This window comes from Lepidothrix coronata, unplaced genomic scaffold (genome assembly GCF_001604755.1).
Source record: "Lepidothrix coronata isolate B3197 unplaced genomic scaffold, Lepidothrix_coronata-1.0 Scaffold16, whole genome shotgun sequence".
Taxonomy (NCBI): domain Eukaryota; kingdom Metazoa; phylum Chordata; class Aves; order Passeriformes; family Pipridae; genus Lepidothrix; species Lepidothrix coronata.
Genome location: NW_016690196.1, coordinates 6,061,484 through 6,087,429, shown reverse-complemented (window position 1 = coordinate 6,087,429; position 25,946 = coordinate 6,061,484). Strand labels below are relative to the sequence as shown.

General features: G+C 44.9%; 1 long non-coding RNA gene across 1 annotated transcript; it reads right to left on the bottom strand.

Moving 5' to 3' along the window:
- Positions 1-9,635: 9,635 nt before the first annotated feature.
- Positions 9,636-25,891, bottom strand: LOC108493399. The gene is made up of 4 exons (XR_001873458.1): positions 25,840-25,891; positions 14,631-14,722; positions 10,087-10,267; positions 9,636-9,773 (listed from the first exon to the last, which is right to left on the bottom strand). It is a non-coding gene; the product is annotated as an uncharacterized LOC108493399 (long non-coding RNA).
- Positions 25,892-25,946: the final 55 nt, after the last annotated feature.

The following is a 25,946-nucleotide window of genomic DNA, read 5'->3' as shown; positions in this document are numbered from 1 at the left end:
TTCTGTATGTGCTATTCTTCCAGCTCTGAGGGAGGAGCCAGTGCCCCCTCCCAGCCTTTGAGACAGGAGCTGGCTGGTCCTCTGTGGATTCCCCTCAGCAGGACTTTATGTCCAGATGTCACCACATAGGATACTATCCAGTGAGAAGGGAGGATGGTGGCGAGGCATTGCCTTTTTCCTGATCACTAACTCACTATCTCATCATGGTGCCCCAGATAGATCAACTCCCATGAGTGCTTCCTCCCAAACATCCACCAGGATGAATTCCTTCCCTCTTAGCAGAAATGTCTCATGATAAAACAGGATTTCCCTTGTTTCCTCAATACCTATGATTTAGAATTTTAATTGCCCAACACTTGTCTGACAGGCTTGAAGAAAGGGGCAGGTCAAGATGGTGTTCTCAGAACTTGATGAGCATCATCCCAAAACAGCCTTGAGTATGTCATAAAGGTCTCCCCTGAGTCATTCCCTGTTGAACTGAATGCAGTCATACAGTAAACATCCCAGTCTTCAAGCTGGAAATGTCTGATACCGACTTTCCCAACTGGCTGCTCACGTACAATACTCATGTATTACTAGAGAGCACTTACATCTCTATTGGAGCATCAGAGTGGGCTGTATTTTTCCAGTCTGTTGTGACTCAGTGGTGAGCAAGTGGGGACGTGTGGACTATGTCCGGTGATGGTGTACCATGCTTACACACATCTGGGAGAGTAATTAGATACATGGCCACACTCTAACCTCAGCCTTCCTCTGTGGTCTCACACTCAACCTGGAAGCCAGAGATCCAGGGTAGAGTCTGGCCTCACTGACCCCACTTGGAGGAGAGCTCTGGTTTGAGGACATTGCTGGGGCAAAAGAAACTCTGATGTTCACTTCAGCCCTTGCCAGCCAGTGTCTTACAGGCAGGGCGAATGGCGGGGAGATGATGAGAGGGGGAAGGATGCTGGTAAGGCTCTCAATTCCCCAGGCCCAGCACCACACTCTGTGGAGTGTGTCCCCAGGGTGCACCATTCCCAGCCCTGACTGCCCCATCACTATCCCCCGACCCTCAGCTCAGTGGCATGTCAGGCAGGGTGTCTTCCAGCATGTGCAGCCAGTGGGAAGCACAGGCATGCTCAGCTACAGGAAACGAGGCCTCATTCCTCAGGAGTCCCATGCTGGACAGGCAGAGATGACAACCACAAAAATTTGCTCTTTATTTGTAAAAGATCTATTCCCTTTGTTTTACTGTTCCATACCCCCCATCTCTCTCTTCTCACCTCTGACAGCTCTCCTATACTCCCAAGGAGGAGGCAATGATAACAGCAGAGCTGGATAAGATCACCTCTCTGATGCCCAGAAAGGCTTTGGTATGTTTCCTAAGAGCTGTCTCAGGGTAGCCACAGTCCAGGCTCAGGCAGGCTGACACACTGGGGAGGTTTTCCACTGCCCAGAGCTCCACTGGGGAGGATGAGGATTCTCCAAACTGGGCAAGATGTGAGCAATCGCCACCTTGGGCCCCTGCAGATGAATTCCAAGGGTGAGATGGGGTGCAGCTGTTAAGAAGCTGGGACGGGGCAACCACCCAGCTTGGCAGCAGAGTCCTCCCAGATGAAGAACAGCTGTAATTTAAAAAATGCAAAGTTTCCCCATATTTCCCTAACAGTGCATTTTGTACTTCACCTCAGTTATCGTCAGACCTTGGGGAGCACACAAGGCGCAGGACAAACTCAGGCAGCAGCAGGGCAAACCCACACACCCTCTAGCAGGGTCAGCATCCCCCACCAGTTCACACCAGTGAATGATCCTCCCCGGGGACCAAAACGCCACTGTTTTTCTGCAGAGAGGGCTGCTGCAGGACCATGAGATAGATGCTGTTTCCTCTCCAGTTTTGCCAACGGGAAGGTCAGAACAAACCCAAATCTGTTAACAGCCCATATTAATTTTGAAAAATCCTTTTATCAGTATAATGAATCCTTCCTAACAACATATATTGAGGATATCTGTGCTCCCATACTCTGCATCAAAGCTAAGACCTCTTGGCAAAAGCAGTCTGGGCTGGCAAAACCTGCCCTGGCTATTATGGCCTGGTGCAGCCACAGACCTTTGGTTTCACACAATTGTTTTTTAGTGGCTCTTTAACACACAAAACATGAAAGTGGAGAGCTGCTCAACCTCTGCTCTCCACAGAGGAAGCAGGAGTGAGTGTTTGCAGGCTGCTTTTAGAGAAGTGGAGCCCAGCCCAGCCCAGCCCAGCCCTCAGCCCTCCCCTTCACCCCTCGCCAGGGAAAGGGCTCACTGGCCCCAGCTGTTTCTCCACCCCAGCTTCCTCGCCAGATGTTGGTCATTAACAGGGACCAGCGTGAAGCAGGGCTGGCCGCTGGGAGCAGCCTCCATATGCTGTTAGTGGTACGTGTGTGTGAGCAAGAGCACATGTGTGCAAGCCAGCATATGTGTTTGCAAGCGTGTCTCAAGGGCTGCAGTAACCACTCCTTTGGCCCGCTGCCAGGAGTGAGACATCTTTCTCGCACACGCACACTCTTGGCTTTTTGCTCACCCTTGCCCCCTCACTGTTTTGTAAAGCCCCAGACCCGTCTGACTCAACAGCTGAACTATCCAGAGGCCCAGAGCTGGAGATGTCCCTCCTCCTCAGCCGTGTTCACATCCAGCACTTTCCCAGTGCACAGAAGTATCAGCTTCTGACACCATTTCTGTCATCCCCATTTGGCTCACTTGTTCTTGTCAGCCCAGCTCAGACACACACACAAAAAGCCCAGCTTTCTGATTCATCTGCCATGGGTTCTGAGGAAAATGAATCTTCAGCTTTTGTTTTCTGAGGAAGGAGTGGGAACTGTTTACTCAGCAAGGCGATTAAGTCATTTTTTTTCTCCTTTTCACCGATAACAGAAAACCATTTCAAAGGAAAGGAGTGAGTTCAGATCTGGCCTCAGACAAAAGTTGAATGAACCTAGACCGGAATCAAAGGCAAACAAAGCTTATGAGTGGCTTGTCCATAATACTGATAAGTCCTGACCCAAGTTCTCTGCCACCACAATCAGAAAGAGACTCTCCATTATGGATAGAGCTACAGTCTCTGAATCCTGGCTCCTTGTTCCCTTTCCTGGCCACCCAACCTCAACCCCTCCCACTGCTACAACATGATTTCAGCAGTCCTGCTTCTCAGGAACCTGCTTCATGCATTAGGTCAATTCGTCTCCTAGAGCTGGAAGGGGAGCTCTGGAGTCCTGCTCTGGTTATTTGGCATCAGTATTTGGAAGAGCTTTTGTTCCACTCAACCCAGCGGGGGCTGTGGAGGCACCTAGGGATAAAGCAAAAAGTGTGGCTGACTTCATCCATACACGTTGCCCCTTCAAAACATAGACACGGTGTCCTCAGGTCATGCCCAGCTCAATGCCATGTGGATCTGGCATCAGGTACATCTCAGAAGGATGGAGGAAGTCTTTGACCCAAACTGAACCTACAGTAACATTGTGTCTAATGTAAGGGTTTTTTCTCCTCAAAGCTTTGTCTGATCTTAAAGTCTTCACCATTTGACATTTACTCATTGCAGCAGATGCAGCCAGAGTGCACCAGACACTGGGCAGCTGCTTAGGAAGATGAGCAGAGGCTTGTTGCCTTTCTTGCTGCAGGACCCAGAGCAACCACTGCTGTTCAGTCATGAGGAGCAGCACCTGGGAGATGGCTGGTAGTGCCCAGTGCCTGATAGATTTAGCATTTCCAAAATTTTCTTGTCCACAATGGGTCAGTGGTTCTAGGGGTGGCCCCAGCTCCCACATAGGCCTCTTTGTTCAGCAAAAAAAATCAGCAGAGGTTGCAGAGCCATGGAGAATGTATTTACAAAAACCTGTGTTGCTAAGCAGACATGCAGCTGCGATTGACACCAGTTGAAGTCTCCTCCATTCCCCCTTGGCTCTGTTCCCAGATACAATGAGTTGGATTCAAGGAGCTGAAGGGCTCTGCTTCCAGATCTGCATCCAATAGAACAGGCGTGGGGGCAACTCATGGTCGTGTAACCCTCCAGGACTGGAAATGTCATCACTGACTTCACTGGGCACATTTCACTGCTCTCCAGAACCCCACAGAGCGACTCACTGACATCATTCCTATGGCTGGGCTTGGCAGAGGCAATGGGGATGAGGCCCACAACAGCCAGCAGGCTGGGGATGGTCTTCATGGTTTCCATATGTTAGTTCTTTCTCAGGAGTCTACCTTTGCTGCTCAAAAGCTTCAAGTGCCCTCTTTAGCTCACCAGTGCAACAACTGTGACTGCTGCCACGTATGCAATTTCAACAGGTCCACAGCAAGACACCCTGGCTAAAGGGGAAACCAACTGCAAATCCTTTAGCAGATTCTGCTATAGGCAAAGGGAAATTAAATTAGTCATCCATGCACAGCCCTTCCTTTTTGTTGAGTTGGCTATGAAATGTAAGGTTTTCATCACTGCTGGGATACTTTCCACAATTCACAGCAGGATTTTAGATGCCGACACAGCTGTGCTTCCCCAAAGGTACCTGGACAGTGGGCAAGTGAGACATACAGGCACATGCCAAAGAATGGGCAGAGAAGAAAGAGAGAGGAGGAGAGAGAGCTGGAGAAGCACAATAGCAGAGCACTGCTCCGAAAATGACCAGCAGAGAAAGAATAATGGTTGCCATTATTAATTAACATCATCACATCCCATGCTGGTCCACAACATCCATAAAGCAGACAGGGCCCACAGGAACCTTTCTCCCACTAATGCTGCTTTCCAAAAGGAATTTAGAAGAGCACAGATATCTGGAGCAAAATATACACACACCTAACAACAGCGCTGCCCACAAAGAGTCAATAAGAGTGGCTGTGCATCTCAGCACTTCAAAGATAGAGAAAAATAAATGAAATAAATGCTATAAGTAACATATTAAAAAGAATAAACATAACTTGTTCTAATGAGTAAGATAACTAGCTCCTCAAATAGACTAACAAGTTGATGTACGTGCACACTATCACTGAGGAAGATGGGTTTGAAATGAGGAGAGCTTTCACAGCATTTTGGAAAGTGAGATGCTGAGGACTTCCACGCACAGTCTCAGTCCTGATACTATAAACAGAGCTTTACTTTCTCATGAAAAATATCAGTGGACTCCCTATCGATGAAGAGGAAAATCACAGGTCTGTTATCTCAGCCAAAAGATTGCACTTCCTACAGCCTAGTTTCTCCTGGCACTAGGATGTGCCATTGGGTTCAGCAAGGGAAAGTGCCAAATCTTGAATCATCAGGACTTCCTGTTCACTCCGCAATGACTCAGAAGATATCTTTCTAACTTCTACCCGCTTCTTGCTTCCCTTTTCACCATGCTGCTCATATTAGGTAAGGGTAGTCAGGCAGAAAATATTACACAGCCTGATTTCTGTTACCTGGTGTGTCAAACTAAAGCTCCCTTTTGGTTTCCTTTTTTCACTTGCTTGTGCTAGTAGGCAAAACATTTATTGGCAACTCTGCAACACATCTATGAGATTCATCATTGCAAGATAATTTCTGGTACAAATTCTTTCCTGGGCAAAAGACTGACATGTCTGGACTAGGTCTGGACTAGATCTTACCTGACATTTCTCAGCAAATTTTGTTGTTAGTTTTTTAATTGAAAAAAATTTACTGGAAATTAACCTCTTTGTGGAAACTTATCAGGGCTGACAGACCAGAAAAAGAGTCAAGGTTAGGTTTGCAAGAAGGATGTGGGAGACCCAGATTCATAGTCTGCATCAAATGGACCAGAGAGACTGATTCATTACACTGCTGTGATTCCTCTGACAGGATGAGGCCTGTGCTCAAATCACTTACCTAATGAGCACTGAATCCTTACACAACATGAAATAGCTCCTTGGTAAGAGGGAGAGCACCTCCACATAGAAACTTTCAGGATGGGGAAAATGTCTGGGACACTAAATACTGAGTGTCCCAGTCTCAGATCTCAGTCCCTGCTTCAATCAAAGCAAATATTTAAGCAGGTCTCACTTACAGCATCTTCAAAATACTTTGTGTCACACTGCCTATGGTGCTCTGGGTGGCCACTGCAGTGACCTGTGCCTGGCAGATCTGACCTGAAGCACTGCTTATGTGTCCTTTCACTCAGGGGGATCGGTGAGGACAGCTGAGCCACTCCCAAAGCACAGATCCAGTTGTTAAAGAGCTGAAGCAAAGCACTGAAACCCTACAGGGTAGTAAATGGTGACCACAGGCGATACTAAAAACTGTCAGGGAAGCCAGCTGATGAGCCACCTCATTGCTGAGAAAAGAGCGGGACCTAAATCTCCTACAAAGTTTCCACCAGCACCCCAAAAAGCAGATGGGATTTCAGGCGCTTTAGGCTGCCCACTGGAGGCCCTTCTCCTCACAGGCCACGGACAGTTCCTGTAGGCAGCACCCAGTGACCCTAAGCAAGTATTTTACCTCAATGTCCCCACAGACCCCATTGCCTAAGCTGGTAAGAAGCTGTCATCTCCAGGAAAACTGAAAAACAAGATAGACTGGAGCAAATAAAAGCCACACTGCACACCCACTCGTCTCCAGGAGAAATCACATGGTCAACAAGACACATCCTGGTCGTTCAGTCCTCAGTGTCTCAACACTCCTTATCGGGAATGTGCCCCCACCACCAACCACACTCGGATACCACCAACAATAATCTTGACTCCCAGTCAGCTGCAACAGCCCAACAGGCCAAGACCTAAACAATAATCCCCTGGCATATACCAAACTGTAGGAAGGATGCAGTGACTACAAAGCTCAGACCTTGTGTCTTTTTTCTCTACCAACCTACATCGGATGGTGTAAGAGGCCACCTCTGGAGCTGGACAACAGCTGTGGGTTAGTTTTGCACAAGAGGACCTCTCTCTGCTCTCTGCAGGGCCACAGAACCTCTGCCTGCCTGCAGCTGCCCTGCGGTCAGGCACACATTTGCCATTGTGTGGGAAACTTGGCTATCAGGAGAGCTTTGAAAGCTACTCCCAGCTACTCTGTGGTAAAGCTGCTTTCTGGAGGAAGGAATTCCTCATTGCCAGCTGGTTGCCATAGGCTAAGGAGGGCTGTACCTTCCGGTGCTCCTCCTGCTCTTTCTCCCTACTCCTGGGTGCTAGTCTTCGCCCAGCCAGAATGCAATCTCTTGCTGCTTCGCTTCAGGCGCAGCAGCTGCTGGGCTGCAGGACCAGCCCTCCTGAGTGCAGAAAGGCTCTGTGCAAGTCAGGTACCCCTGGCTCTGCCCTCCCCATCCTGCTCCAAAAGCCCTGTTGGTAGAGTGCCTCCTGGCTCCTAAGAAAGCATCCCCTCAGGAGCTGTTCCTAATTGGTGGTTTCCTCCTCTTTCTCTTATGGTGCTGAGTTTTGCTTCCTAGCTCACATTTTATAAGACTGCTTTTTAGTAGGCTGTGCAGACTGCCAGACCTGAGTCTACCTTCAAACTACTGGGAAAAAACATCCTGTCTGCAAATCAGAGGATAGACGGGGTTTTGTGTCTGGATGCAGGCTGGGCCAGTGGGCCCATCCAGAGGCCAGTAAGAACTCTAAGCTTTGAGATTTCATACCTTCAACAATCTGAGTGGTGTCCAAGTATCACAGTGATGGGCGCTGCAGCCCAAAGAAGACAACCTGGGGCTGTTTTTCAACGTGCATTCCTGAGATCAGCTAACCCATGGCATAGTGTATGTGGTAGGTGTGAAGGGCAGCCTGAATATTACTCTCCCATAATTACTATATCCTTCTTCTCCAGGGATCACCAGCTAGAATAGGGAATAGATGAACCTGAAAACAGCACTGTCTGAAATGCAGACAGATTTTATTGCTGTACACCCCAGCTGTTGAGGAAGGAGTGACTACACACAGATAATTTGCCAGGACATGACAAACACACAGGAGGAGCCTTCTGCTCCATTCAGTAGGCCAGGCATAGAAGACAGAGGCTGGCAGATGCAGCATGATCCCTCCAACTGCCTTGGTCATTTCCATCTCTGTCCTTCCCCTACAAACCTGCCTGGTCTCCCTTGAGAGCCAGGACACTGCTGTCTCCAAGGCTCCTTTGGCCCTTTCCTGCTACATGGGGACTTGAAGGGTGGTCTGGGCAGCAGAGTTGATATACTGAAGCTGAAAACCCATCACACAACAGAGGCAATTTGGCCTACCAGCATCTTTCTCTTTGCCTGGAGAGCAAGTCCTGGCTCTGGCAGGGCTGTCACAGCAGCAGGGCCTGTGGCGAGCTGCCACTTGTCTGAATAGCCAAAGTCCATGCTCAGGGAGCAGGCAGGGATGGAGGAACATAGCTGTGGTTGATCAAAGCCACAAGCTATTCTCCAGGAGGAAGCCCAGGCTGAACTCTGCAGTTCCAGTCCCTGGAGGCAGACTGCCAAAAACAATAAGCCAAAAAAGCCACACACAAGCAGAGACAAAATCTTCCTTCCTCCTTCCATTAGATCATCTCCTTTGCCAGCTGCTCAGCTCCTCACCTACAAATCCCCACCAGCTCCTGCGTCTGAGCAAATATGCAAGTTATCAAACCTCACCTGCCTCTTTGCTCAGATCCAAACTGGGGAGTCATCACCCCTACTTGCACCCACTTCTCACCCTCATCGCAGTCCATTGCTGCTTGGAAAGTTTTCTCCTCTCCAAGGAGCCCACACACAGTGTGACTACTGAACTCCACACGTGGCTGGCAAGTCATGAGGGGATGTTTGTGCTCCCAATCCAATTTGCAGAAGCAACCAACATACCGTGAATTGTAAGTGTCAGATATCACAGGCACATCTCCAGCTGGATTTTCCATTCAGAGGGGAGGTATTGGTTCCAGAAATTGCAGCAAGTGCCTCCCAAGTGTAAGAAAAAAGAGTGACTGTCAGAGAAGGGTCAGGGCTTGATCCCCTGCCTCTATCCTTCCTCCTTGCTCACTTGTGAGCTGAGGATGGGTTGCTTGAAGTGCACCACCTATCCCTGCCTGCCAGTGAATATTCAGGCAGTCTATCTCGCATCTCTGAGCCTTTGATCCTATTTGCCTACAAATCTCCTTGGAGATAAGGGCAAAGGAGGGAGACCAGAGACAGGATTGTTTCTAGAGAGAATAGTGTACCTTCTGCTTTCCCATGGAGAATCAGGAGTGCTGCATTCCTTTCAAGCCACTGGCCTTGTTGTGCTGCAGGGATGAGCCCCACCACGAAGCCTGGGCCCAAGGTCACAGAGAAAGAGCTCTCAACTCAACCCTGTGAACGGCAGAGCAGGGTTCATTTAGGTGTTTAATTAGGAATTATTGCTAATCATTGTATGCACTACAGCAGAACAGACAGGTTCCAGTGGAAATCATGAGTTGCAGACACAAACATACATACACAGAAGCTCACTCTTGCCACAGACCTTATAGTCTAAAGAGGAGCAGATGTTGATGCAAAACGTCACAGCAGGAAACAGACCAGACACCGTCTCAGTTCAACCTGAGTGCTCAGGTAACACTCAGCTGTCAGGTAACATGTGTAGGGAGAGAAAAACACTGGGGAGAAGCAGGGTCTGTAAAGGCAAGCAGATGAAGTACATGGGAGACTCACTGGCACAAATCCCTAGCACCATCTATTCTTGCAACCACAAGACATCCTGATGAAAATACTCACAGAGAGAAAGACTTGCTGCTGTCCTTGGACACACAAGGGTGAACAGATATTCAATCAGATGAAGAAGTGACTGGTCCAAACTTCATCAAAGTAACTAATCTCTTTCACTCATCTGTAATTGGATTAAGCTGTCCCGAACACAAGAAGCTGCAGAAGCCAAGAATTAAGCAAACAATTTTCTAAAAAGATTGGACAATGATGTGGATGAGAAGAAACGAAAAAGCATAACAATGATCACTAACAACGCTTTCGGAAAAGATGCTAAAATTTATATTCCTGGTCCCAATCCCATCTCTAATAGATAGGAACCAGAAAGTGATGGTAAGTGTTGAACAGATTATGTTACATCTGCCTGCTGCAAGGTTCTTGCACCTTCCCCTAAAGCATCTGGCAAAGGCATCAGAGAAAGCATCAGATAATCAGAGACAGGATCCGGGAATAAATGGATTTTAGGGCTCACCCAGTTTTACCATTTCAAGGTTCCAGTGTTTCCAGGATCAAGATTGCAATCTCCATATTTGTGTATACAAAGTCCTTGCTGACATCAGTGAAGTGAAGCCATTTGAAGTAGCACTGCCAGTGTTTGTGACGGGTTGTGGATCTCATTATACTGGTCCTGTTTTTCCTTGAAGCTCCAGAACCTGATGACAGATGATTAGGTGAGAAAAGTGTTATCTGCATAAGGCAAGTTTCTAGTCCTCTTGTGTGTGGGAAAAACCAAAAATTGTGATACTAATGCAACATGTTTTCTTCACTGCAGGGAAAAACTACAAAAAGCTATTTGAAGGCAACTCTAACGCTCAGAGGCAAAGAGAGAAAATGCAGTATTTATTCTTTTACAAAAACCCATGATTCTGGAGTTATCACAAATTTTTGTGGTCCAGCTTAAAATGTCTGAAACCTTGGGGCTTAGAATACTGAATTTAAGGCAATGTGAACTCCTTTGAGCTCCCTCATGTCTCAGTTCTTGATAGCTTCTCTCAGATGCAAGGCTTCTGTTCAGCAGCTCTTCAGAAGCCCTCCTCTGAGGGTCTGCCTCCCCCCATGCTGCTGACTTCCTAGATTTCATCAGACATCCCATTTGAGTCACCGTTTTTTGTAAAGCTCCAGCTCCCAGACTCACTCAATTACGTGAAAACTTACATCATATAAGGGAAAGTTCCTACTCTTCACAGCTGCCAGGAAAAGCTAGCAACGGAACCTGACTGTAACCTTAAAGCCCAATATTGAAGGCCTGAGAAAAACACTAGTATCTTCTTACACTACTGTGTAAGATGTTTATGATTTGAGAGATTCAGGTCTTGGATTGTGTATCTGAAGTCCTTTTGCCAGCTACATTGCTCTCCCCACCCCTTGATTTTGAATGGGTCTCTCTTGCCTCCAGCCTGCTGCTTTGCCCTCCTAAATTTACACCGCTGCTTCCTAAAAAGGCTAAAAGACTAAAAAGTGCTCCACAGCAGTATGGATTCTGAATAAAAAAGGAGATTGATGTTCCCTTGAACACCAAAACTCAGTCCAGCTCAGGCACTAGTGGCATATCCTTAGCATGGTCCTGAGCTTTGTCCCAGCAAATGTCACCACCATATTTGCCTCCCACCCTCTAGCTGAGCTCTGAGTCTCTCTCCCTTGTCTCAGGGCATAGCATCCCTTGGTGCCAGGGAGCGAAAACAGCTTTCCTCTTACTCCTCCCTTTCCTCCCTGGCTCCCTTGTCAGGTGGTAGCCAGAAGCTGGTAAAGGTTACAACCAGTTTCCCAGTGCTGCTGTAATTTTGGCTCTATAGCACAGCACCCTGTTGAGGCTGGGCTTTTAGAGCCCCAAAGGCTTTCCGACTGAAGATGTAGGGAGTTGGCCCTGAGGGTTAGGGCGTTCACAATTTGCATAGGAAGCAAGTTAGTGCTCAAACTCGGGCTCTGACCCAAGTTTAGCATACAATGTGAACGTGCCCACGTACTACAGTCTTGTCCCGGGGCCAGTGTCTTAGGGCATCATTTTGAAGGTGATCGTACCTCCTAACTTCATGTAACCTGCTCAGCAAGGGGTTTCCAGTGCACCCCTCACCCTGGTATACAGGTGTGTGAGATTTGCATCTGTGGCTGCTTCACACAGGCAGAGCTTTCCGGGGAAGGTATGTTTTCCAGTTCTTTCCTGTGCCAGTATTGCCGCCACCTGGAGATGAGAGGAATGAAGGGCACCCAGCCATTTCCTTACCTTCATCCCTCAGCCTCTTCTCAGCCACAAAGCACCTTCCTCTATTTCAGCTGGAGAGAAAGCTGGCAGCCTCCCAGCTCTTGCGGTTATGGTGTCCCAAGCGTACAGCCTGTTGTGCACCCTGCTCTGCGGAGGATGGGGCCCTTACGCTCTTGGTAAAAACACAGCTCCTGGGCACTGGGGGAGTCTTTGGCAAAAGGAAATAACCTCCACTCAGTGCACTCACAGTCCTCCACCTTCTAGAAAGAGCAACTTGCCCTGGGCTTTCCTGTCCTTTTTAGTTTGGAATTTAAGCTGCAGATCTGTGCGAATGAATACAGGCTTGTGTGTTCGGCAGAGCTGTAAAGGAGAAGGGATTTTTCCATGTATTTTATGGCACTGTCTGGGTACTGAGATGGGAGGGAGCTTATATGCTGCATGTGCACGTGCACATTTTCATGTTGTCTGCACGTGTGTGCATGCATGTGTGCATTTCCATATTGCGTCTAATAGGCTCTTTGTTTCTCCAGAGAAGAAGGAAAAGGAAATCCGCATGTAATGAATCCATTTATTTTATGGAGCTCCCCTGGAGAGGGGCCGGGGAGCACGATTTATGCAAAAAATCAGGCAGCTGCTGTTGGGAGGGGGACATCAATCTGGTTTTGATTTTCATTCGTAAGTGGAGGTGGCCACACAAGCCAAGGCCTCATAAACTCCCCATAGAGGAGAGCGGCCCGTTGGTGTGAGGCTGTCAGAGCCTATTTGGCCGTTAGTATCGAGCTGCTCTCCTCTGCATCCGACTAATTCCCGCCCTGTTGTTCTGCTTTCTTAGGATGTGTTTCCCCATGCTGAGGCCTCCCATTAGAAGAGAGAGGCAGAGCTGTACAAGGGGCACAGACTGAAATCTTTGTATTGAAGGGCAAAAAAGCCCTTTACAGAGCATTTGCAGTTTATACCACAATTCAGTGTATAATGTTAAAAAAAAACAACAAAAAGTAACATGACTTGTATGATACAGTCCAGTCCCTCTCTGCCGTTTATAAAAACAGAGGGAGTGAGATGGGATGGAAGAAATGGCCTGGAAACTATATACCACTTATCAGTCTTTTTTCCATCCCTGCCATTTTGCATAACTATTGTCAGGACTGTGAGTGCAAAGGGACAGTGGAGTGGTTCCTGGTGGGGGAGAGATGCCTTAATGGAGCAGAGCTCTTGACAGAATTCTGTTTTATTATCTGATTCTTCATAGATTAAGAGTCCATGGAGTTTATCCATCAATAGCATAAGAGAAAACTGCCCATAGCATACCATAACTCACTCTGTGACTGTCCCATATGACAAGTAAATTGCATTTGGCTTCCTAATGATCTCCCCCCACTGTCTGTGCATGGCATAGCTAACATGCAAAGAATCTAACTCAAAATCTAACTCAGGGTCTGTATTCTTCAACATAATCTTGTGCTTGTCCAGTAGAGGTAGGCAGGTAAGTGGATAGACATATATCAATTCAGGAAACCAAGAATGAAAACTAGTCTTTCCTGAAAACTGTCCTCACATGCTACTAGCAATTAATTACCGGACAAAGTTATTAATTTTTGTATTTTACTGGCTCTGTGTAATTTGGGTCCCTATAAAGTACATAAATTCTCTAGTTCTCAACATTGAATGATATTTTTAGATCCCTCAGATACATGTTGTCCTTTCAGAGAACAGACAACACTTGACTGTTGACACTGAACTTTAAAAGGCTTTTCCTTGGCAGAACTAAGGCCCAGTAGTGGGTCAGTGAGAAAAATTTGGAAGAAGAGGTGTGGTTCACTTACCACTCCCTAAAATGCCCAAACCACCTTGCAGAAAAGGATTCATTTTGAGAACTACAAAAAGGAAGCTGGCTCATTTGCATGTAACACATTTGTTGATTTTCCAGGTAGCCTTTCCGTGGCTTTTTGAGAACTTCATTTGGCACCAGCTTATAAGTCAAAGGTGTTTATGTTATGCTGCCAGCAATACAGCCCCTGGCATCACACTGCTTTTTCATCACCAAACATTCTGAACCTCCTGTTCCCAAGTATCTGGAAGGGGAAAAAAAAAGATGCCTTGAAGATATAAAGGCCAAGTATGCACTGATGTGAAATGCTGACTTTAGAGAAGCAGCCACAAGGAATGGGTTTTTTTTTCTGAAAACAGTGGGATCAGAGCCTCTCCCTGAATCCAAAGGTGGTACGTCAATTGGGCCATCAGTTTTCAGGCCAAAAGAAAGAGCTGCTTTTACAGGCCATACTGGAAAAACAGTCTTATCTGTGGAGGAATGGATCAGGTTACAGAGCTTCCACCAGCAGTAACTTTCAAGCATAAAGTTGGACCCATTTCACAATGTTGTTCTGAAAGAAACATAATTGCTTACTAAGTCTCAGAACTACTAACCCTATAGCAGAGACTAATAAAGATTAGCTGAAAGGCCTCAAATTTACAGGAAAATGCCATTGTCCACACTTGCCCCTTGAGAATCCGCAATTCAATGACTTTACTCTGAGAGACAAAACTGAGTTCCAACAACCAAAACGCTGTGCAAGACAGGTGAGTAGCTAAAAGTAAACAGATCACCTTAATGCTCTTCTGTTTTACATTTTTCTTCCTTGGATATAAACACAAGTGTCTTTAGTAGCATTGCAAAGGACATTTAGAATTAGAGAAACGTTGAACGGATCCATCTCTCTACCTTCTGCATGTTTGCACATCCACTTATTAAGTGCACATGTTTCAAGTCATTTTATGAACTGAATATCTTATGAAATCTTAGTTGAATGATACTGTACCTATCAAAGTTTTTGATAGTCCGTTTTTGATGGTCCGTTCAGCTACAACTTGTGCAACTCTTAATTTTAATGTGTTCCATCTTCATACAGACCTATAGGGAAGAGAGGCACAATTATACACCATAGCCAGTTAAGTCCCTGAGGAACTCAAAGACTAAGGCTTGTCCCACACTGCAAAGCTCATCCGGCCAAAGAGGACTGCTGATGTAACTGTGCCAGCAAAACCCCTCATGCAGATGTCTCCAAAGTGATGCACTCTATAGTGTCCTCATTTTTATCACTCAGTAAACAAGGAAATGGCCCTAGGCTGGGAAAAGGAGGCAGTAAACAATGCCCAGTCCAGCAGTAAGGCTTCTAGATATGCAGACCATATTCCCCCTAGGTGTCTCTGCCAATGTAGCTATGCTCCTATCATATGGTAATTAAGCTATTATTTCTCAAATAAAAACACACAGATCATAAGTAGATACTCTGTACTTCATGATGGCCAGCACACAAAAGCTCATTCTTGCTATTCTCTTGGAGTTTGACTTCTGCTTCTAAAAATGCGCCCTTAATTGCTCACAAGAAAAACGTGTTTGAAAAATCACCTCATGACTTGTCAAGGTCACACAGAAAGTCTGTGGCAAAGCAGAGAATTGAGCTGAGATCTGCATCTCCAGCTAGTCTCTTAAGAACATGGATCAGATGACACATGAGAAGCAGGACAGCCTGGAAGCACTCTGAGAAAATTTATGCCATCATCAGGATGTAACAACCCAGAAAACAGAATGCAAAATCATCCTGGGAGATAGGGTGAGCTACCTCAACTGATAGACACAAGGACATGCTCACATACGCTACTGCACAGCTAGAGACATGGCATGCCAAATATGCCAGACGATAGCACTACATACATTCGTGTGTCATGCTATGATATGACACCTCTTCTCCAAATAGACAGCTCTGAGGACAGTGAGAGAAAATAGTTTCCTGCAGTATTTCTGAAGATCAAGAGAAGCCTCCATACAACTGGACTGAAGACCACACAGTGGAATCAAGACAGCAGCTGTGAGCAGAGAAGGTTCCAGCCTGGCCTCTGGGCACCCACAAAAGGCATAATAACTTGTGATACTCCTTACGCAAAAGCTATAGGTCCATTGATGTCTGTTTGGAAAGAGTCTTAGTATACAATAAGGAAAGCTGGAAAAAAACTTAAAGAGACTAGTCTAGTTCAGCTGGTTGAGAACAAAGACTCTTCTAGCAGCAAATAATTCAGCATAGCCCTGACTCCTTCATCTAGGAAGTTATTTTCATCCAAGAACTCCTCACCAGGAATTACACCTTTTCAGCCAGCTCTCTGCAGTTCCTACTGACTTGGTCTAATGAAAGTGACTCCCAACCAATACTGGTTTAGTAAAGTTCTTACCAGATCAAAACTGACCTCAGCTGGCTCCTGTCATTTCCAAAAAGCTCCTGCTGATTTGGCTGACTAACTGAGCTCCGGGAAAATTGCATGTAAGCCCTGCATTTTCAGAGGGTAAATTCTCCCTTTCTGGAACACAAAAGAGAAAGGAACAAAGCCAACAGGAACAAACAGAGTCAATTTGTCTGGATGGAAATGTTTCCAGCAACCCCTGCTCTAGGGCTACTGACACTGAGCCGAGCAGCAAGACATCTTGGGCAGACCAGCATCCCATGCCACTTCACACAAACTTCCCCAGCCATTGGCCACTTTCTTTCTAGCTTTATTTGACTGCCCCACACCCGGACACCAGCACAACTTCATGCTGCAGCCACGTGCAGAGAGGACTATCCTTGCAAAGAGTCCTTTCATCTTGTGAAGGGCCAAAAGATAAGTCCCAAAGCAGACACTCAAAAGCACCCTGTACATTGGAGATGAGTCCAGCAGGACTTTCAGGCACTTTCCTTACCCCTCTCAAGCTCTTGGCAGAACTGAGATTCAAAATTATTACTTTGATTATAGGTTTACGGCTACTTTAGCATCTGACTTCCATACATGGCCCACCTGACAAAGCAGGCACACCTTCCCCAAATCCACGCCAGGCCCATAACATTAGCAGGCTGTGTGGGCTGCTCTGTCTCAGGGCTGTGGAGCCTGTCGCATTCCCCTCCAGCTGCATCGTCGGCAGCGTCATGCTGACAGGTTCAAGCCGTGCAGAGAGAGTTGTTTTTATAACCCACTTTCTTTTGATAAAACTTTCCCAAGCTTATTCCTCTACATTATAGTCAGGATCACCTGCTGCTCAGGGGGATTCAGATTCTTAAAGGAAAATGGAAAAAAAAAAAAAAAAGAAACCCAGTGAGGAAAAACTGACATATAATGGCATCCAAGGAAGGAGAAAGCACTTAGCACTAACCAGTTACTCCAAATACTGAGCTCTGCCAGCATCCCTCATTCCTGACTGGCAACTCCCTTTCTTTCTCTATTCTTCCCTGGTGTCACCACAACAATCTCTGCTGACCTGCAGCTCCCCTACTATTTCTGCTCTGGGACCACAACATATTGCCCAGGAGTTGTCTTTGAGCCTTGATCGATAGCCCCCAATGCAACAGTGACATGCTGGTCTGCTCACAAATTGAACACCACTCAGCTCTGTGATCCCACAACCCATCTCTGCTGCACACCTTGGCCTTTGCTTATGACATCCCAATTGTTCTTATCCCTCATTCACAGTACAGCTTCTTCTATGTACCTCAGACTCAATTCACCACCTTCTTTAGTCCATACAGACAGAAACCAGCACATGTGGAATATGTGAGTCGCTCTGTTGCAGCAGTCCCAAGGTCTCCACAGTTCAGTATTTTACCTCCTGAAAAAGCTACCAGACTAGACAGAGGAGGTTTTAAAATCCACTTAGTAGCCTGTCCACCATCCAAATTTGAACTGACATTAGTTTAAAAGCCTGAAACATCATGTTTATTCTGGCTTTCAGTTATGTTATTAATAACTACAGTGACTCTCCACATACTTGCCATTCACACACTGCCCAGTCAAGTAGACAGTAATACTACAAATGCACTGAGTAGTGCTGCTCAGATCTTTTCCTAAACTAGAAGAATTAAGTTAGAGCAATTCAAGACATCTGAGCAAATTAGTTTTCTCCCAGATCATGCTTTGTCTTCTGGCACTCTACAAGGAACTTCATTTGCCATGAAGCCTCCTCCTCAGTAAGTTTAGCTGGGTCTCTCTGAACTCTCCTCTAGTCTCGATCAACCTAAATTTGGCTAGTGCTCGCATACTAATATTTAAAGCTCCCGCAGTGCAAATGAAAAAAACATGCTATAAAAGGATTCAAAACAATACCATTTGTTTTTTGTTTTAAAATTTTGGTATTGAATTTCATGCTATTGAATCCACAGCCCTGGAGTCCAAAGTCCCATTCTTACTCAAAAAGAGCTGCACAGGCAAGACAAGATTCTTCACAGTGTGCTGGGGGATGGACTTCTACGTTCCCTAGAGAGTTTAGACTCTAAGGAATACTTAGTCCACAACTTTTTTGATTAAACTGTCAATGAGTGCAACAAAAGTCCAAAGCCTTTTCGAGACAGGGATATTCTCGACCACTAGGAACTGGACTACAAAAAAACCAATTTATTTCACACATGTACTGCCAAAGAGCTGTCAAATGAAAACAGCTTATTGTGAAATGTTTCTGTCATGAGAATGAATATTCATTCAAGAACAAAACAAAACCTACCAACCTCTCTGACTTTAAAAACAAAAAGCCCTTTGGCCAAGAGTTTCAAAGCTTTTCACCACCCTCAGTTGGCCCAAGATCCAGGATCCAACAAAGTTCAAGAGCTGCTGCCCAGTAGGACAGGGAATGAGATCCTAAATAGGTGTGGACCAGGTGTGAAAAAGTAGAAGGTTAACACACCCCATCCATCACTGGACAGCACATCTGTAAAAACGGAAATAAATATTAACTCAAGTCACAATCTTGTCTGGAGATGAGCAGAATTCTCCCCAGTGGCAACTACAGAATATCATGTGGTGAGGACTGCAGCTGAGCTGATTTACTGCTAAACTGTGCTTGTATGTTTGCAGGAGGTTCTCGTTCCCTTGCTGCTGAAGTGCTTTTCGTTAATACAAGAGACAAAGAGTCCTAGTGCTCTTCTGAATATCTCTCTGGTTCATTTTTCCAGTTGCAAAGCAAATGGTTTGAAGTTTCATTGTCTTGCCAGACTCATAAAAAGAAACTATCAAGCATTAGCCAAATTGTGAAGAACAGCATGTTTTATGAAAACCCAATTAAACTATGGTCATCAATATCACTTTCATCTTTGCTGAGTACTGCCTCAGCTTTCTTATTGCATGCCAAGCTCATGTTCTTCTCCGATTCACTCAGTGAGATTACAGTTAACAGTTTTGTTTTGCTGGGTTTTTGGGGGGGACACATACAAAAGCAGAGTCCTTCTTGTTTATATACTAGATCTGCAGGGTATCAGAAATAAGTGTCTTTGGGCTCAAGAAGGGATTTTATTTTCATGTCTCGGATATCAAAATGGGAATTGGTTGTCATTGTCACTCACACAAACAGACACAGAATGCCTTTCCCGGAAAGAACTGACAGAAATTAAATTACAAAAAGCACCACACTGCAATACACTTTGGAAATCCTCATCAGTGAAACAGCTCTTCGAGCTGCACAACATGACCCATGTAGATCCTATAGTCCAATGTACCAGGAGATTTGGAAAGTATAAAAAAAATACTACCATGTTCTTCTTTCCCCAAGGGAAATTCTTTTTTCCTTTATCTGTCTCTAAACAGATAAGGCATCCAGCCAGCTACGACTGATAGAGGAAGCCATAGGGAAACGCAAAAGTATATTGTGTTTTCACCTGATGGCAAGGAGGACAACACTATAGCTTTCCAGAAGCCTCCAAGCCTCTTCCAGGTCGATGATTAATAAAAGTAAAGAATTCACTAAAAATGTAGCACAAAAGACTGCAAAGCAGAAAGCACAGACAGTTAGGGATGAAGTAAAACTGATTTTAACAGACCAACAATCATCACTCCAGCCCACCTGATCTTTTTTCCCACACGCCAGTCCAGGAAGCAAGCTTGATGACGACTTAAACAAAACAGAGAGGTCCTACTGTCTTGTATGGTTATCACTCTTCTATTGTTTTCTACTGTCTTCTCTTTACAAGACTGCCTAATAAGACTGCCTAATAAGACTGTCTCCTATTGTCTACTACTCAGTGCAATTTTAGTGCTAAGTGATAAAAATGCAGTGAGAAGGGCATTCCCTGCTTTTATTTGTCATGATATTTGAGGTTTTTCACGCTGAACAATATTGGAAAATTTAAAAAAAATAACCTAGAGAGCAAATGCATATTTTCCAGATTTGCAGAATGCAAAGATAATTAGAAGTTCAGATAACAGTGCTTTGTGTATTAGAAAAATCTGCTGGGACTGACGGTGGTGGCACACATAGGTGTGTACATGAAATGCCATGTTCTAAACTATTAAACAGCTGGAAAACAGCAGCATCACAAAGAAATACCACTCTGAGAACCACATCAACAGTACAGTTGGCTAAGGGAGCGCTCTTCTCAGAAATACTCGGAGGAGTTAGATGACTGAAAGCCTCCAAAACTGAAGGACTTTGAGGTGAATCCAGCTGATATATTTGTTGTATGGTGCCAGCACAATTTCCCCGAAAGGCTAAAGAAAGGGGGAAGCATGAAAAGGGTCAGATGGGAATATATGTGCATGTGGGGGAGGGGGGCAAAGAAAAGGCAAAACTAGCTGAGAACAGGCTCCATTTAAATTGCATGCAGACCTCACACAAAGCACAGAGAATTGGTCAGTAGATTGAAGCCATCTGGCTGGAGGAGCCATAAGAGTAAAACCCTGCTGGAGATCTCCCCATCACGTCCCATCATGGTCCAACATCAGAGCACAGCATGGGCTTCCCCCACTCCAATCTCATGGAGTGAAAAATGGGAAGATGAGCAAGAAGAGGATTGCAAAGTTTGTCATTATAACAGAGCCTCTACTCTTTTCACGAAGTATAAACCCAGCTGGCACTTTCTCCTGCAAACTATTTCAGCCTTGACTCTATGCCTGGTTAAAAAATACCACTTCACTAAAAGTCTAGGTGTTTGATCTCTGGCTGGAAGGGGCTGTAGAGCCTGCTTTGCACTCAGCCAGTCTCATATAACTCTTGACTGTAGTGATTGATAGCTGAGCTTGTGGATCCTCCTGCACTCAGAGACAGGGATATGAAGCTTACAGATGTCCACGCTAAATACTCAATAAAGCAGTTTCTACAGCGATACATCAGTTTGGCAGAAGGAAGGACTGAACATGACTGGTTTTGTCTACGTTGTCCCAAGGCCTCTCTAATAAATTTCAAGCTTTGGTGACAACAAAAGAGAAACTGAGTCAAGGCTCTACGCTCTGCAGCCAACAGCACAGAACAGTGATGCAGACAGCTGGCTTCAGGCTTCCGTGGCTCCCCAGTGAAAGATCACCCCAGGGCTCTCCTAATGTGAATGAACCAGCGGACTCTGAGTCTCCTGCTCATCCCCGCCATTTTTACAAGCATGTCTGTTATTGAAGGCAAACTCGGCATTTGTTAAAATGCAGCCTGGAAGCATCTGAAGATGCAGCATTCTTATTGTAAAAACATACAAATGTATTTTAAAACTTATAAAACATATCCTGATTTATGTCCCAGATAAAGCCTCTGACTTCATTTAATGCATATCAGCACTGCTTGTGTTTCAGCACACTGGTATCTGAACACTCAGCGATGCAATGGTCTTTATGCCAACCAACCCTTACAAATCCAATGGTTTTTATTGTCTGTTTTTCTGAAGTCTCTCCTTCACCTGAGCTGGAAAATCAAGGCACTTAACATCTGGAAAAATTAAAGCTTTGGAAGTCTGCCTGTCTGATTGCCATGGTGTTGTTACAGAATTTTTGTTCCTTATGATTCTCCCATGCAGCCCAAACATTAACTGCCAGAGATCAAATCCAATGCAAGTTCTTCAGTTGTTTTCCATCACTTTGACTTGCCCATATGGAACATTCCCAAAGCACCAAAAGTCATTAGTATTTTTTAAAAACTGAAAATCCCAGAACTTATCATTTCTGTATCAGAAGTGCTTTTCAGTGATCCTAAAGGCTTCTCTCGCTGATAAATGCCATCACTGAGGTATTGCAGCTGATGTCAACAAAGCCACAGATACTGGGTATAAGAACAGTAGCAATGAAAATACATAAGGAGAGTGGTGAGGGGAGAAACAGAACTGAAGCGCTCTTGAAAAAGGAAGTTGGATTAATTTTCCCACTGGATTTTTCTTGTTTACACTTAGCTTGAAATCTTGGAAGGAAACGTAATGAAATTATTACTTGGTTATTTTACTTTGAAAAATAGCCATATCCACTGGGAAAATAAGAAAACCTTAAAAATATAAACAAGTTATATTCAAGTGAGTCGGTCATTCCTCTACCAGAGTGCCATCTCTCTCTGCTCTCTTTGCAGCATTTCCTTCTTACCATCTCCAGCCACCTTTTCATCCCCCTCCCCACTTCCAATTATTAATTTTTCTCTCAATACCATTCTCTCCATCCTCTAAGATCTATTTCAGAAGCTAGCTGCCACTTCTTCATGGACACAGGCATTTGGGGTACACTGTTGTTGTGTGGAAGGGGCCAGGCTTTCCTGTTGATGAGATGTGACCACTCTCGACCAGGACACTCGGTTCACATGCGTGCAATGAACCCTGCAGGAGCCTCTGCGCCCTAACAGACTCGTGACACTGGACAATCTTCAGGGAAGTTCCTGTATGTCAGTGGTTGGGTAGGATGAACTGTATTTTCGGTGAAACGTGATTGTTATTCTCTTCCCTTATTTAGACTTAAGAGCGGTTTTGTTACTTTTTTTGGTCTTTTATGATCAGAAATTTCATTTCAATTATCCAGACTTTTGTTTATGTAACTACAAAATATTATTGCAATATGTGCTTTCTAAGTATGGACAATCCAACAGGACAAACCTGTGAATCCGTGTCACTCTCACTACCACTAAGCATCCCCAGAACAGTTCTCAGGATCTGTAACATCTAATATACATACATACCTAACAAGTAATTCTGAAGAGCTCAGTAATTTTCCTCATTTAAAATCTTGGATGATAAGTTGTTGAACTTGAACACATTTCTTCTGCTTTTGATCACCCAACATCAAATTACAGGCTATAACATAAATTCTAGACGTTTTGCAGCCTACTTGTCACCAGATTCAGGTTTCCTAATTTTTCAAGAAGGGGGAAGGGCTGTTGGATTCAAAGCGAGCGCTGACCTGCACTGACCCCTTCTGGAAAGCACCAAAAATGTATCATTGGAAACAAACCTGTACTGATTCAGGGGGTGCGTGTGGGAACTACTTGACCTAATAGCTTTTTCCATCTCTATTCCTATGACTTTTAATCATGTTTGGTTGGAACAGACTCAGCCTTCACAAGCTATTTGCATGGGCAAGGCTCTGGAGCAGATATACATGTCATCCATTAGCATCCAGCAGACCAGAAAAGGCCCAAAGGACGAGAAAAGTTTCTTCGTAGCTGGAAGCAGAAAATAGTAAGACATTAAAAGAAAAATGGCAAAACATAGTCCATTTTCAGGCAAGGACAGAACACAAATTAGTATGAAAAGAAAACAGAGCCTTACAGAACGTCTACAATGTGTAATCCCAAAGCATCTAAAACAAGAGAATACAATTTCTTTGCGAACAGTTCCATAAAATCTCTGGAGGCTATAAGCAATTGGGACATAAATTTCTAATCTAAAATATGATACTTCTTTGCTTCTGAGCAGACTCACACTTGGGAGCACAGGTTTAATTTTTATTAAAAAGGAAAAGGACTAATTCTTCAATGGCCAGTGACATCCTGTTCTGTTCCTTGGAAGTGTCCAGTTCTATCTAAACTGGATGACCCTCCACAGTGCTGACAAATCACAGACCATGGTTGAACCGGCTTACAGAAAGAAAATAATTTTTTTTTCTCTCTTGTGTACATGAACATAATATTCAAAGCTATATTTCTTCGCCCTTGAACACAAGGGCTTGATGAAATAAACACATTCAAAAATTATCTGCAAGAAATCAGAAATATGTCAAATTTCCAAATTTGGAAAGAGATTATGGGCTTCAGCTCAAACTGGCACATGCTTTGTTTGTCTCCTTGGGACTCAGTGGTCTGCACTGCTAACAGTTGTAGAAAATACAAGACAAAAAAAAACAACCAACCAACCAAAAAAAAAAAAAAAAACCACATCTCAGGAGAGGACACAAATCACTCAATCCAGAGAGTACAGGTTTTTAAGAAAGCAATTATCTTCCTTGTTTGCATTAAATTATGTGTCACATAAATTCCTTTGGAGACAGCATGTCTTTAAAGGTGAGGCAAGTGGAGTACTTACTGTATTTGAACTACCACCATATTGCTGGCCTCTTCCTGTCTGACCAAAAGCCACACTGCTGCTGAAGTATCTGCTTCAAAAGTCCCACAACACGGAGAAACTCTTGGACAGCCAGTAACCCTTTGTCTACATATCTTTACCATGATAAGCCAGCACTGTGCTTATCAACTGTTGGTTTCCATGACATGAAGAAAGCCACCCCTTTAGCCTTCTCAATCACAAGAGGCCAGCAGAAGAAATTGCATTTATTTTAAGACATTGAATAAACTCTCCTATTATGTTGTTGCAGACAAACTCCTTCCACTTGGACAAAAGTCACTTTATAAAGGAAAAAACACCCCAACCCTCATAAAAATGTGACATCATTACATCACTGTGCATAGCAATGTTCATTCTCCTCATAAGGATGATATTCCCAGACTGGATGGCAGTAAATATTTTGTTTGGCTCTTATGTTTAAGATTTTAGACAAGTTAAAGATTACCCTGCTTCTAGAAATCATTATATAGCATAAAGCAGCAAGAGAGGAAGAGATCTCTTCCGGCAAGCATTCTTACTCAATTTGCTCTCTGAATAACCGTGATGGCCTTGTTTTCATCGCTTGGCATAAAGCACAAGAGCCTGGACAGAAGCCCTGCCTTCATTCCCACTTCTTTGGAAAGTCCCGGAGTTAAGTGCATAGATCTGCCACATAAAGAGATTTGCAAACTAGACTGTAACAAGAAGCAAGTGCACACAAGAGGATGGAGGTGGAAGACCTACTGTGACAGGAAGAGCAAACTATATTTTACAATAAATTTTACATTTATGTGACAGTTTACATTTTACACCACATTTTAGCTATAAGCTCAGAAAATGTACAAAAGACCTCGGATGAGCGCTGTTGACCACTGATGGAACTGAATGGCATTAATTTCCATCAATGCACATGACCCCCAAGTGATTTTAATTTACTCTGTTAGTTTTCGCCTGCTGAAGTGACAGAATGCAAACAAGCACTTGGACAAACCCCATGAATGACCTTTCCCATCGAGTACAGTTCAGCTGAAGTACTCTCTTTACAAAGATGCAGAATTACTATCTAAGATGAACTGTTTGTTGGTATCTGAAGTCTCAGCAGACTAGGCAGGCTCTAAGCGGGCACCTCTAGGCTACCTTCCATGAAAGGCAGGTGTAAGAAGCCAAGAGGTGAGGCATGCTAAGAAAGATGATGGGAAAAGTGACCTCTCAGCAGCCTACAAGCTGCCCAAGGCCTGACAAAGGCAAGTGATATTAAAACAAAAATGGAAAGGTTAAAACTGGACAGACTAGTTACAAGAGTTACATCCTGGCAACATGCTGTTTCAAATCTTCACATGCTGAAATACACAAACCACCATGGGAACATGCAGGGACCTCAGGATCCATACAAATGTGGTCATTTGAAAACAAGCCCCTTCCACACATCCCACAGAAGGCCTGAAACTCCTTGACATGAGAGTCATCCCAGAGCCCATCCAAATAGGGCAGCCATATAGTTCAAGCAAAACCACCCCCTGGTCTTCCTCTCATTGGAGAGCTAGGAGAGACTCAAGAGCTGTGGCAGGAGTGTAGCTCAGACTTCCATAACACAAAGGCAGCAGTACATCTAAATTCACCTCCATTCTCCTGAACATGAGGCAGCAGTGTGCCCAGGTGGCCAAGGCCAACAGCATCGTGGTCTGTATCAGGAATAGTGTGACCAGCAGGACTAAGCAAGTGATTCTTCCCAGTGGTGAGGCTGTACCTCAAGTCCTGTGTCCAGTTCTAGGCGCCTCAATTCAGGAGGGGCTGGAGCAAATCCAGAGAAGGGCAACTGAGCTAGTGAAGGGTCTGGAGCACAAGACCTAGGAG